The sequence below is a fragment of the Poecilia reticulata genome, chromosome 13 (genome assembly GCF_904066995.2).
Source record: "Poecilia reticulata chromosome 13, P_reticulata-male-v2, whole genome shotgun sequence".
Lineage (NCBI taxonomy): Eukaryota > Metazoa > Chordata > Actinopteri > Cyprinodontiformes > Poeciliidae > Poecilia > Poecilia reticulata.
Genome location: NC_088842.1, coordinates 30,170,553 through 30,185,988, shown reverse-complemented (window position 1 = coordinate 30,185,988; position 15,436 = coordinate 30,170,553). Strand labels below are relative to the sequence as shown.

Here is a 15,436-nt window from a genome sequence, read left to right as displayed (position 1 = left end):
AACGTTTTACATACAACTAAAATCTGACTAAGACGCCCATATAAAATAAAAAGCGTTTGCATAACTTCCGGTGTGAAACACAACCAATAGATGGACAGACATGTAGACAACCAGTGGGTGAATCTGGATTCCCTTCAGCTGCTCTGAGGAATCAGACAGGCTGCTAAATAAGCAACAGCACCGTCCAAATTTCCTCCGTTTGCTCTTACATAATCAGCCGCACCGACTCTTTGTTCATTTCTCAGCGACTGAGTCAAATTAACAGGACAGAGATTTCAGTTAGAAGCCTTTTACCTGTGCCGAGCTGCCTGCTCTTCTACATGGTTACATAATCTTCAATAATTAGAAGTAATTATTCCAAAAGTATTTAAACATCCAGATTTATGTGATAGAGACAGAAAGAAGTAAATGATTGAGGCAGGACAACGACTGGCCATGCAACTGAGAGGAGAGGAGAGGAGAGGAGAGGAGAGGAGAGGAGAGGAGAGGAGAGGAGAGGAGAGGAGAGGAGAGGAGAGGAGAGGAGAGGAGTGGAGTGGAGTTTTGGGGGAAAAAAGGATTCATATTCATTAAAAAATAGTTATTGCAGATTTTCTCACTTATAACATGGTTATAAGTGAAAAGTCTTCTAGTTTTTAATCAACATTAAAAAATTGACTTAATCAGGCTTCTGGATCTTCCTGAAGTTATTTGTAGGTTAGTTTTGTCTCATTTCAAGCTCACAAATATATTTGCACTTAAAAACTAGACCAAAATACTTGGTAAGAAGATTTTGTGGTTTTGCAGTGTGAGCCTTTTTAGAGGAAATCTAAAGTATTTGTGGATTTTAGCGACTCACTGGCAGCTTTGGTCTGTAACCGCCACAAAAACCAGAATCCACATATTTTTACTTTAAGTTTCATTCAGATAACAAAAAATGTCTGCTTTTACAGACGTTAGCAGCTGAAATGTTTGCATTGAAGTAATAAAAACCTAACTTCTGAACTCCAGACTTTTAGGAAAGCTGAGCTGGCAGACCCAGCAGGAGGTCTGGTCCCCTCCTAGCCGAGGGGAGCAATGCACCTCCAGGCATCCGGATCCAACAGAGCCGTTAGCTGGTGCTGACAGGTAACATAAATACCAGACATAAACAGAACAGAGACTAAGGGGGAATAGTTGAGAACTAATGGAGGTTTAATGCAGCTTTCTTTCTGAACAGATAAAGCAACAGAAATAGAAACTATTGAAGCAGTGATACTGAACCATCTCACTGCATTTCATTTCATCGTATGACTGAAGCCCCGATGACAGAACGAGAAATGAAACCGTCTCGTTTTTCTGCAGACTCAAACCCGAGGGTACAGACTTCAAACGTATATTTTAACATAATTTACAGACCACATTTGAAAGCCTGCATAAGCATACATCCACTGAGAAACAAGTCCGTTTCTATACAATCTCACAATGTCAGCTATTCGATTTTCAAGTGTTTTACCATAAAAATCCTTTGCTATGTTGGTGCAGTTCCTCTAGTCTATCATTTTATCCTAACAATAAAAATATTGCTTTCAACAAATATCAACAAAAGCTTGAGAGGTTTAAGCCAGAAAGCTTAAAGTCAAATTCAGGACTTTTTAAGACCTATTTTGTGAACGAAGCAAAAAACTATAAGTATAGAGGATGCTTGGTGGCTTCTGCTGTATTATAATTAAGCAAAAATTTCAGCCAAAAGAGAAATTTCTGGAGTTTCTCACGCTGAATATTGGCTCTCTACAGCTTTAACCCCCATCACACCCGATAGATGCCAAACAGATAGCTAGCTAGTTAGCATGGGTGTATTAGCAGTTAGAGGTAGCCTTAACCGCCTCAAGTAACAGAACACAATGAAGATGTCTCTGCCTGTGACTTAAATTTTTGCCTGACAGAAAAATTATGTCATCCATCATCCATGATGGATACAAAAGAAGATAGATCTGTATATTACCAGCTAATTAGCACTAGTGAAGATGTCTCTGCATGTGACTCAGATTTTTGCCCAACAGAAAATTACAAGAGAAAAAAAGAAAAAACAAAACAAAACAAATACGAGACTAATAGTCCTGCCAGAACAAAATGTAAGACTTTTGATTAAGGCTTAAGTGTTTTATGAATTTAAGGCACTTTAAGACATTTTGGGCATCAAAGCATAAATTGAAAGCATGCATAAGCATACATGGACTGAAAAATAAGTTGGAAAATTTTATTATTTTGTTGTCGTTGTTTCCCATCTGTTGGGTTTTTCCCCAAGTGGTGATGATTTTGTTGCTCCCCTTGTGTCCAGTCCATCTTCCATGATAGACACAAACAACACTAGCTAGCTAGCAACAATATTTTAGCAGCTAGTTAGCAGTAGCCGCAACTGCCTTGAGTTACAGAACGCAATGAAGATGTTTAAGTGCGACTCAAACTTTTGCGTGGCAGAAAAGTCCCTATATGGCAAAATTTAAAACCAAAATTAACATAAGTAAGGTACTTACACTTTATTTTATGAATTTGAGTCATTATAAGACATTAATTTAAGACTTTTTAAGGATGCACAGACATTATGTGAATAAATAAATCTGGCATAGGGCAGCAGTGGATGACAAGTTCATTCACTCTCATTAAAGTACACAAGCCGAAATAATCACCTTCAGTCACCCGTCGCTGTGTTGCCGCTTCAGAAACTCATTTGAGCTCATAAAATGAATTTCATCCACAGTTTGAATCCAATCCCAGACGAAGCATAAGTGATAAAACTTTGTGAGCTGTTTTCACAACTGATCCATCCAGCCAACACATGGAGAACTTTAATTAGTTAACAACCACATCAGAAAAAAGCTGCTGGGGGGCAAAAATAGAACGTCTTTTGTCATGTGGCAAAAGTGTGTGAGTGTTTGTGTGGGAGGGAGAGAAGAAGGGAGGCAGATGGTGATTCAGAAGAGGAGGACATGGCCAAACATCAAATAAAGGATACACAAAAAACAAAGAAAGAGAGAAAACAGGAAAGCATGAGGAGAGAAGGATGGTGTTGAGAGGAAGGTGGGATGAGGAAAGTGACAGAAACTAAATGAAAACAGAATTAATTTAAATATAGGTAAAGTAGAGAAGAGAGAAAGGAGAGAAAGGGTGCGTGACTGAGGAACAGACTGTGTGATGGTGGGGGGCATGTCCACACACACACACACATGCCCACACACACACACACACACACACACACACACACACACACACACACACATCTTTGTTCCCACAGCATGACGAATACAAAAGCCCCACACTTCAATAGTTCAGGCGTTTGGTGTAATTCTACAGCTCAGGTACAGACAAAGGGGGATCTGTTAGATGTCTGTTTCACTCTAATTTTAAACCTCAGTCAGTCGTGTTCCTGCTTCACTCGAAGTCGTGTCAGATTTCTTCTGGGGGTTTTTGTTTTCCATTTGGTTACACTTGAGAGGTTTCAGACCAAAATAGTTCTAATATTAGCCAAAGATGAGCTGAATCAGAATGCAGGTTCTGCAGCCATACCAAAACCTCGTTTCCACCTGGCCTGTAAAAACTAGAAACGACTTCAACTGAACCTGCATGATAACATGAAGTAGGCATAAATGTCTCAAAAAAGCAACATTTCAAGGCCTAAGGGTGTTTTCATACCTGGTAGGGCAGGAAAATTTCAACATTTGCTACATTTCCAGGTGCACTGTCAATTGAACAAAACTTTTTGAAAAAGCTGTTTCCCTCCTCACCTGTGGGGGCGCTGCACCAAGAACCACTGAAGGGAACAACAAAGACCTCTGAAGAAGACACTGACCTCAACTTCCTTCTTCACAAAATGTAAACAAAAATTAAGTGGCATCATATTTTAGCGTTAGCAGGATTTCATCTATAGTTCATCAATAATTCTCCCGCTGCAATGTAGTCCACTCCCTGCTTTTCCGCATTTGCATTCAAATTGCACCAGAATTCACTTCAAACGAACCAACACCGAGGGTTGTAGGCGAACCAGTGTTTGTTTTTTTAGTTAAATGCAAAATATAAAAAATTTAAGCAAAACTACTATTTCACTAATGTTCTCAAGAACTGCTGATGGTTTTGAAAGGAACACAAAATGTTGAGTCAAGCAGATCAGAACACCTTAATTATTCCGACCTAAATCAATTCCTGCTACTCCGACCTGTTAACTCAGATTAATGACGTTGGGATGGATGCCAGGAATCGGAGAGCATTCAGCTCTTGGCAGTGATTAAGGATGTGATATTTCCGACGTTCACCCAAGACGACAACCAACGATGGAGAAAAGCAGAGTGGCGTTAAATCCTGAGTGATGGAGCGATGATTCAAGCTGCGGTTTCTGTGTGCGCCGCTTCGCTAAAAAGCTCAGCGCAAAAATCCGGAATGAGTAACACTTCTTTGAAACAATAAAAGCACGATTGTTAAACCGTCATTTGCAAAATGTGACTCAGGTGAAAAGAAATGCTTTTGATGACAGAAAGGTTAAAAAAATATATAATTAGTGACATTTATTACAAGAGTCGCATGATATAGCATAAAGCAGTTGGCTGAAACTCAATCTGAATAATCCATATTATAATTTTGCCTAAATTAGTGGGATTGGTGCAAAGATCAGATTTCGCTTTGTAGACTCATAATATAAACCAAACAATGTGATCATTATCTGCAGGTTTGTGTGTGTAACACATTGATTATTGTAAGAGATGGAGCCTATCCCAAAACCCCACCCCAAACACACACACACACACACACACACACACAGCCATCTGTACAGCCCCGCCTCAGCTCATCGCCTTCAGGGGACAACTGCAGCCACAGCGTGCGCCCGTTCCAAGGAATCTGTGTAGATTATTAAAAAGAGGAAAATCAATTTGGTTCACTTCCTCCTGAGATAATTTAGAGGATCTCCTCTTGCTCAGCGTAGTTCTTTGATCATAGTCGGCTGCTGCTGCTCGGGATGTAAAGCAGGTCGTTCATAAATCACAGCCGGATGGATCCTCCCGGCATCGTCTTGCTCAGCAGCATGACTGCATTGGAGCCGGCAGGCAGCACTGCTGCATGTAAATGTATGCACTGGTTGTCAGCATCGCAAATAATCTGACAGAGAAGCAAAAGGCGTTTTAATTGCTCATATATTTGTTTGTAGCCAAGTCACTTGAGGCTGAATTTAGACGTCGGGTTACGTTTTAGGGAGATTTCACACCTGATAGTTCAATAGGCTCGGTTCGATTGGAGAAAAAAAAAAATATTTTCTGTTAAATTTCCAGCTGCTGCGGCTCTCTTTCACCCTGCACTGTGTGAAACAAAGCAGGCCAATTGAAAAACCTGGTTAACACTTTATTTTAAGGGACCAACATGACACAACATGCGTCGTGGACATGATGGAGTCTACATGACTGTCTTTGATTATTGTTATGAAATGTCGTTCAGTAAATAACGACACTTTTAAAGCAAATATTAATGGAACTTTGCTTTAAAAGTGTCATTATATGAAGAAATAATGCAAAGTTGACACTTTTAATTGACTTTTTATGCAACTTTTAGTACAGTTTTGTACTAAGGGTGTCATTATTTCCTGAATGACACTTCATGACAGTTGTAAACATTCATGTAGACTCCTTCTGTTCGTGACAGATGTTATGTCAAGCTTATGCACATCCCTTCAAATGAAGTGTTACCAAAACCTGTTCCCCTTCTCACCTGTGGTGGCGCTGCACCAAGAACCAGTGAAGGAAATGACAGAATCCTCTGAAGAAGTCACTGAACGAGCACAACTTCCTTCTTCACAAAATGTAAACTGACTTTAGTGGATGTAGGATTTCTCTTTTGTCTTTGGTAAAAGACCATGAGATATTTCTCTGCTAGTCCGCTTCCTGCTTTTGGCGCAGTCTCTGGTCTGCTTAGCGTTCACACCTCCCTAAACAAACCAGATTGTCCAGACAAACAAACTGGAGTTTGATTAAAGCGGACCAAGTCTGAGCCTCAATTATATTAATTTAAGTTTTATGGCATGACTATGGTTTAATTAATCCAAAAAGTAGAAAAATGTTAATAAAAAGAATTCACACTAAGAGGAGACAGTTTCAGTACATTTTGTTTAACTTGTGTGAAGCACAAATACAAAAACCTCAAGAGTGTGTTTTCTGAATCATGTTGTCTCTGTCTGCAAATCAAAAACCAATCAAACCAACACTCCCGCAAATTGAACCATGAAACATTCAGGCTATGAAGCCAGGCCTTCTGTCAAAAAACAACTAAAAAAAACTAATAACTTGCTTCAGAAAATCAGATTGTCTACAGAACCATGTTCAGCTCAGACAGAAATAGTTTTGTCACAAAGAAATCCAAAAGGGCAAGAGGATGATTTGAAACCAACAAAGGGAAATAAATAGAAAGATAAAATGTGAAATAAAGGTCACTAAGCAGCAGCAACATACTGATCTGTAAAAGATAAATGCAACAACACTGATACACAACAAAATCCAATAAGGCTGCAACACACACTCACACACAGCTCTGCATAATCAATACAGACGCGGACTACAAGGTCACATTAAGACCCCCACCTGGCACACCTGATGTTCCGGGTCTGGACATCCTCTAAGACTACTCAAGTAGCGAAACAGACAAAAAGCCATCTGACTGATGAGAGTGTTCAAGTTTCTGGCGTCTCTGAAGTTTTAACATGTGCGCTTGGTGAATTAGAAAAGACATTATACAAGCTGTATAATACCTATGAATGAAAGCAATTCCTAGAAATTAATTACAAGAACTCAAGAAAACATGGGATGCTTGTGATGAGGAGCTGGAGCTATTTTCTGACTGAAATAGAAGTCCTAGATGGGACAAAACCGACATTAAAACTGCTTCATAATCCAGGGACTTAGGGCACCTTCACAAACAGACCCGCTTAGGTTTGCTTTAATCCAACTCCAGTCTATTTGTCTAGAAAGTCCGGTTCGTTTGGGCAGGTGTGAATGCGTAGCCAAACTATGATGTGGACTAAGAAAGCGAAGCGTGATCCACCTAAAAACCCTGGTCTCTGTTCGGTTGAAGTGAACTTTAGTGCAGTTCGAATGCAAATGTGAACGCCAAGCGGGCCAGAGACCGCTCCAAAAGCAGGAACTGGACTATAGCACAGAGCATTCTGGGTAAACACAAGCAAAACAAAAACGCAGTCTAACAGGAGAAATGGCTCGTGGACTTTTATTTAATTTTCATTGGTGCCGATTGGCTGAACCCTTGTAGTGCTAAGATGACTTCATGGGTGTCAACAATTTGTAACCTCCTGCAAATACCAGGGGGTCACCTGTAAAAAGCAGGTGTTCAACATGATACACCAACTCAAATCTGGACTTCATGGTGGAAAATTATAAAACGAAAAGTGAGGCGAGAATATGACGTTCGTTGCATTCCCATGGTGCACTGCGGTGCTTTAAGCGGCAGACCTATTGTCTGATGAATTTATGTGCTTTAAGAACTCTTCAACCAGAAATGAAATCAATAACATGGATGTAAACTGCTGCTGATGTGCTGTCATGGCTGAGAGGGAACACAGAGAGCAATCAGAAAGCATAATGTGAGTCATAAACATAATGGATGATTTATAAAGTTTATGGGACACGAGCACTTAGAGGTTACGATTGATTTACCACGTTTAGTGTTCCTGTCCTGAAATGTTAAGAAAGGTTTTCACAGTCTGGTCAATTAATACCTGCATGAGTCCAACCATTATTATCGTTCTCAGGAGTTTTATCATTGCGTTATTACTGGAGAACATGTAGAAGAACTTTCAAGGTAACCAACTCTTTCTGTCTGGAGCAAAACATGAGGCATCCCTCATGTTTTGCTGTGAAAAAAAAAAAAGTTGTGAAAAAGACACCAACATCAATCTCCTTAATCTGGGAGGAAGCTGAAAACTGAAAGGAAGAATGAAGCAGGAATCTGACCATTGTTAATGGTCCGACAGAGACGGACTGTGAAAAGAAGGCAGAGACAAAGAGGGTCCAAAAGAGGAGTAAAGTATAATGGAGACAGAGTGGAGCAGCAACAACGAGAGACCTGAGGAAGAAATGAGAGAGAGAGAGACGGGGGGGGGGGGGGAGACGAGGGAGGAAGGGGGTAAGTGGGGCTCAGAGGCAGATAAAAGCACAAAGCAGCATAAACTACCACAAATTAGGGCTGCACAATATGTCAAATCACAACCAACTGCTGTGATGCAATACTTGCTCGGCTGTCATATTTCCACAGACCAGTTTGCAGTGCTGTAAAGAAAATCCCCTAAAGATTTACTCAGTTTTCACATTTTAGTAGCTGCATTTCTGTTAACTACAAAATAAAAAAAGCAATTTTGCTGCGTGGAAACATGCCAATTTAAAAAAGAAAAACGGCCATTTTTTTATAAAAAGTTGTTACGCTAGGATGAGGTAATTTTTCTGCCACACCAAAATAATAGTATTTTGCTAAACTGCAGTGGAAACCCTTTTTTTCACATAACACGAGTCACATGACCAACAGCTGGATATTACTGCTGGCGGAATCGACAAAGATGACAACAGGAAGTGGCAGGAGGATGATGGCGTGGCATGTTTTTAATGACTTATTGTGTTAACAAACTTATTCTTAATTGTGTTTTTAATTTCATTGAAACATCTCAATTGCAAAATTGTGTTTTTTCAACATTAGTGGAATTAGTGAAATAAAGTTTTGCGTACTTTTCAACTGGAAACGCACCTGCTGCCTTAACAGTCTGGACTACTCCTCAGCAAGGAAAGCGGCTATTGGCTGTGGTACAACTCACAAGATGACATCATCACCTGATCACCTGATATGCATATTTGGCCATGTGTAAATATATTAAAAACTAAAAATTAACTTCATGAAATAATTTAATAATGAGAAAATACTTTCCCTGAAGCTACACTACATCGTAGTAATCGTCACACAAAGTGTCAGACATGGTGGTGGTGGGGTTGCCTGGATCAATTACACAGCAGGACACTAATCCAATAATTATTAGGAAGGAATTTTTGAAATGCAATGTTTTATTAAAATAAAATAAAAACAGGTAAAGAAAAAATATACTAGTTTTTTTTTTATTGTTTCATTATCTTTTGAGAGAAACTTGACAGGAAGTTTGTTTCCCACCAGAAACAAACATCTTGGTTTATATATTTGCATATAGAGATGTATGCATAAAGCTCAAACACGAATGAAGGAATGAATGCAGCAAAAACATTTAAAAAATACATAGCAATTCCCCAGAGACTAGAAACTCAGCCCCATCCCCCGCTAGCCTCCACACACACACACACACACACACACACACACACACACACACACACACACACACACACACACACACACACACACACAGGTATGTTGAGGGTCTGGCTTCATCACCGATCTACCAGCTGTCAAACTCCACCCCCCAGCACAGCCATGAATAATGGAGGCTGCAATGCATGATGGGAAACATCAAGTCAGATAGGCAGAGTTACAGCTCACTTACAGAATGTGAACAATCGTTTCCTCTCACTAAACTGAGCCAAAGTCTGGTCATCCAGTCATCTGCAAGATGGCAGCTAAACCTGTGCTGCATTCAATGGCTGACTGGGAAATTTAATAAAATATAACTAAAAAACTTTATATTTTATAGATGACTAACAAATTATAAAACAAGTTTAAGTATGATTCTACTAAATCTTTTGCAAATTAACCTTTTTTAAAACACATCTTTGTGCTGATCTTTTTAATTTGTTGCTGAGTTAACAAACAGAAGGTCTTGCAGTCTGATTTTATACGCGCCACACCCTCAGCGAGCCATGTGGCCGCACAGCCAGTGCTGAAAACCAACATATTCCGTGATTCACACGGCCTCCAAAACTGTTATACACAATAGATTGTGTTGTCTAACTGAAAGTTTTCTGGCCCTTTAAAATGATTTCCACTTCCAGTAGTCTGCCATCTTTAGATAGCTCTGTGTCGTGGAGAGAAATGCACACAGAAAGCAGCTGAAACACCAGTCAGTAAATGTTACAGTGATCAAAACAAAAGAGATAAGTTTAAGAAAAACAATTGCTTTTTCTGTAAGCTTTGAACACATCCAATTATAGGAACTTCATTAAAGTATATTACGAGCTAAAACACCTATCGTCCTTCTCAGATCATTGTTAATTTACCTCAGAAATCAACTGAAAGGTAACAAGTTATCCACATGATCAGAAACATTACATTCTCTACACATCTATTATCCATTATGCTTCCTTGAACAGGTTAAGTTAGGAGGGGCTACAGAAAACATGTTCTTACTTTTTTTTGCACAAAATTATTCTTGGATAATTACATTTTAGTCTGCTCAGTTCTGCCTATTTTGAACTTTTTTAGTTATCACTTTAAACCCAAATAAGTTGCTACCGGTTACAACCCCCAACTCAATGTTTACACTTGCACAATTATACAACTGTACATCTTTGAAAAGCATTAGTAGAGCCTGCTGCACAGCCAACAACAATCCAACAAGTGGTTTCTGGATGACAAACCAACAAAACACTTGTCTTTTCCAGCAGCCATTGTACAGTGCAAACAGCTGACCAACCAGGCTGGAGCTCAGCTTTGGATGCTAGGTAACGGGACAGTGATTGCTTTCCAGACACCAACAAACATTAACTTATTGCCAGAAAACAACTGGGTGTTTTTTTAAAGCACTTGAGCTGTTTTTAGAAGTGGCAGAGACAAATGGAAGTTTAAAAAAAGCGCAACATTTTTCATAATAGGTTCCTTTTAAACTTACCTGATAACGTTGAGTCTGAGTCACTCCTCAGCAGACAGGTTCAACCGCAGCCTGCAAAGAAACACAGACACAAGTTAAAAACATAAATACTCTGCCCTTTGAGGTACAGCTACATCAGTTTGTAAATGTATTAAATCGCTCTGTTTCCAGACAAACAGCAACAGTAAGTCGGTGTGTTGAGTAGGTCAGCAGTTTAGGCAGAAAAGATAATCTACCCAACATCAAACGGTAAAGCAACATAAACAAACAAACACAGCCATGTAAGTTTAGACCATTTGTGTGTACAGAGCATGTTTAAGAGGGCCAACAGAAGGGCAGGAGGTGAGTGGCGGCCCTGCAGCTGTCCACACATTCACACCTTACTGCGAGAAAACACACACATAGTAACACAGACAGACAGAAGGTTGCTTTAGCAGCTTTAGATTATGGCTTATTAAGGTGTTTTTAAAGTCTAATCACCACTGGCTCACACAATATGCTGCCACCTGTAAGGTTAGCAGTGTTGCTGCTTTTGCTTTGCAATTCAAACTTGGTAAAAATAAATAAATAAATAAATCACTGGTGCTGTGGTTGTGTGTTTTTGTTTTGATTTTTTTCTCCTGCTTCTAAAAAAGAAACAGCAAAGAACTGCTTTGGCATGTAAAATGTAACTTATTCACCTCTATATCCTCCAGAGTGTTGGCATTTATTTCTTTGGTCATAATTTTTCTGGTTGAGGCGTTGCCTGAACAATTACTCCCTCTGGTTTGGTTTGCTGTGTAGTTGAAATGATTGCTGCCATCACTTTTTTTTGTTGTTTAACTTTTGGACAATTGCTATGATGCGTAACCATGGCAACAAGATTTTTTTTTCTAACTTTTTCTCCCCCCCCCCAAAATCAACCACAATGGTCAATGTCCCCAATCGTGACTGAAACCTCCATCTGCCCGGCTTTCTAACGGTATATCCCAATAAAAATTTAAAACAAAGCGGCAAATGAAGTGGAGTAGCAGTGCTTACAACTGATGGAGTCACAACAGGATGTGTCACTGTGGATTAGGGCTGAAACGATTCCTCGAGTGATTCGAGTACCTCGATTATTAAAATTCCTCGAGGAAAATTGACCTACCTCGAAGCTTCGTTAATTTATGTTTTATCATTTAGCGCACCGTGTTTCAGCCGGAACATTATTTGCGTTGAGCGGAGCTCTGACTTCCGCCTCTGAGTTGTTGACGGAAGCTACGTGTTAGCGGCATAACGTCCAATCTTCAAGTTCGGCCCGCGGGGATTTTACTGATTGGTGATAATTCCGGGTTTTCATCGTTTTTGTGGGACCAATAAACATCCTTAAAATGACCGGCACGATGCCGGAAGTTCGGCAGCCTTTCTGCTCCGGAGCTGCTGGTTGAACGGCGGGAAGAAGCCGAGGAGGATTTATACAGGTGAGCGGAGAGACTGAACACGGCGGCAGCTGAGGGTTGATGCTTACAGGGTAAGAGCAGCTTTACGGACGAACCGCACAATAAACTTTTATCATCCCGGTCTGAACAAACGGGAGGCGGAACATGGCTGGTAGATGAGTTTCTGAACGGAGGAGCCGTAAATATCCCGTGTTGCTCCCCCGGTCTACAAAAAAGTAACTGGTAGGGAAGCTCAAATGTGGAAAAAATAGACTGATGTTGATATCCGATAGTAACACTGGTGTTATGGAAGATTTACCAATATTTTATTTCATAATTGTTTTTATCCGATTACTCGATTAATCGTAAGAAAAATCTATAGATTACTCGATTACTAAAATAATCGTTTACAACAGCCCTACTGTGGATTGTTGTCTCTTTTGCGTAAAAAAGGCACTTGGATGACATGAGTAACATGTAACTCAACCTGACCGCTAACACTCTGTATTAAAATGGCATTTTGCAAATTCAGTTAACTTAGTCTATTATATCCATATAATCGTTTGTTTTGTGGCTTAATGCGTCACGGTGTAATAAAACACTTTAACAGGGTCATGCAGAGGTTAAGCTGACATTCTTGGCTGGTCATATTTAAAAGTGCTTAAGGGAAGAAAGGTGCCGATGACGTTTTGTTAAAGCTGAGGTGAGAACCCAGCATGAAGTGTCCCTTTAAGGGAAAACAACAGAAGGACGGATCCTGCTCCGACAGCGACAGCAGAGAAGAAGAAAAATCTCAGATAGAAAGGAGGAAGTAGGGTTGGCGCTACAGGTGGGAATCTTTATGTCACAATTTGATTTTCCCCCATTCAAAACAATTATTTATAACAATTTTTGTGAAAGAATTAGAAAATTTATCCAGAACAACAAAGATGCACTGATTCGATATGAATATCTGTATTGATCCCAATACTGAAAAAATTCTAGATCGACCCATAGGGCCAGATCTATTCAGTCTAATTCTGCGCTTTGTGCTCTGAGCAGCATCATACTTTATTATGTATTTTACATTATGTTTAGGATTCCTGATTTCACTATCTAAAACATTTGACAGGTTTGTTGCAGTTTATTTTTTACAGGTTTGACCAAGGTGGTCAACCTGTTTGTCAGTTTCATTTATTATTTATTCATTTTACATTTGTTGTTATACTCCTAATTGCACTGACTTTTAATCTTAAATAAAGACTCAAATCCACCTGTTTAGAGTTGCTTTTGAACCATAATAAATGGGACATTATCCAACATATTTGATGTTTAGTGATGATTTTAATAACTTCACTTGACATGGTTTTCACATCTACTGACTATATAGGATACCTTATTGACCCCAAAGGGAAATTGATTATTTGTTGACAAGCTACTCCATCCAAGGTGCTAAAAATTAATAAATAAAAATGCATAACCATAAGCAATATTTAACAAATATGTGTGCGATTTATTTTTTGTTTTTATGATGTAAAGCACTTTGAACTGCCATGTCGATGAAATGTGCTATTCAAATAAACTTAACTGATTGAAGAAATTTAAGTTGTGTAGTTTTTACTTGTTTAACCAAACTTGTAAAGCTGTTGATGTATTTAAGTGTGCTGTACTAGTTCAGAGTTATTAAATTAATTTAAAAAAAAGGGAAACATTTTAAGTCAATTCAGCCGTTTTCCTGTATCGGAGCGGCTGATAATAAACCTGACATATTTCATAATTAAGAGGAGAATAATCAGAAAAAGAGACTTCCCATGTTTCATTGTCATATGGAGTATTTATACAGTTCCTTTACTCACAAAAAACAAATACATGACAAAAACAAGTCAACCATAAGAAGTGAAGAGAGATATTTCAATATAAACAGAAGTTATTGTTGGAAAGCAGCAGGAATAAACAGACAGAGCAATGATTAGGGGAAATGTATGGAAAGAAAAAGCAGAGAACAGAGAAGAGAGGAGGATGTGAAAAGAAAAAAAATAGGAGGAGAAAAATGGGAAAGAGGAAGAGACCATCTGCCTTGCAGTGTTGGGATACTTGGAAAGGTTTGTGCTGGGTGGTATCTGTACGAGTGATATCATGATGTTGGTATTTGAAAATATCAGAATACAAAGTGCTGGAACTCCCTTTCCCTGAAACCCAGAAAACAACCAGTGAGAGTAAATCTGACACACAGCTGAACCTGGACCCAAATTTAAGGCTCCATCCACTTTATGTTTCCATCAATCTGCTGATCGGCCGGTTGAAGCAACACTTACGTTGACAAAAACAGACAGCAGTATCATAATGTAATGTATTTAACTGGTTTAATTTAATGTTCTGAATCAACAGAAAGCTGAACTGATCATGTAAGAAACAACATGTTGCTCCAAACCCAAGACCGCCACTCCCCAGAATCTACAGTCACTGGAAAGAAAGCGCTGGTTCTGCTCCAAGTTATGACCAAAGGTTGGATCATATCAGCACCAGTAACAAAGAGCAATCTACTTTTAAAAGTACTTTTATAGCACCTTCAGATAATTACAAAGACTTATCGGGTTAAGTGGATGTAAAACTGTTTAAAAAAAAACTCTGTAACTGTAACCTGCATTAAGTTTTACAGACAGACAGACAGAAGCCAGTTTCATGAGCTGAGGAGTCTCCTGATTGGACGAGAGCCAGGAACAAGTGTGGGAATTCAACCAGAGACACGGACTGATTTCCCACAGTGTGTAAAAAGAAAAGCATCTGATTAGAATCAGATTTAGTGGGCTGAAACTTTTGGTAGAGCAGCAGTTCTGGCCAAGTGAACTGTGGCTGTAGCAACCAGGTCTGGAGAGGCAGTAATAAATCCAGAAGCTTTACAGGGTTCCATCAGACAGGATTAAGACTGAGCTACACCATCCATGACCCGAACGACCCGGCAGAACGCGGCAGGACCGTGGCAGATCTGAAAAGCTCCTTGAGAGTCAAAGCAAAAGGTTTTCTTTCCTGCATCCTCACCGCCCAGCTGCTACAACAGGCATGTTGACCTGGTCAGGATCTGGGGAAGGTCCTCGTTTAAAGGGGAGGTTTCTGCTTAATAGCTTTGCCTTACCAAAAGGAGTTAGTTAGCCTTAGTACGCCAACTCCTTTTATCACAACAATAGTCTTTAGCGGCATCACATCAGATTGCTTTTCAAAGCAAAACTCCCAGTCGGCCATCGCTGTTTGCAGATATCCCTTGTGTGTCAAATTTACT

The 15,436-nt window shown here is 39.5% G+C and overlaps 1 protein-coding gene across 2 annotated transcripts in view; it reads right to left on the bottom strand.

Moving 5' to 3' along the window:
• pak1 (p21 protein (Cdc42/Rac)-activated kinase 1) overlaps window positions 1–15,436 on the bottom strand; it is a 55,203-nt gene that overhangs the window by 31,217 nt on the left and 8,550 nt on the right. For both annotated transcript variants that reach the window (XM_081615041.1, XM_017308397.2), the window contains exon 2: window positions 10,802–10,852. The gene's annotated coding sequence lies outside the window, so the exon portion shown is untranslated. The remainder of the gene's footprint in view (window positions 1–10,801; window positions 10,853–15,436) is intronic.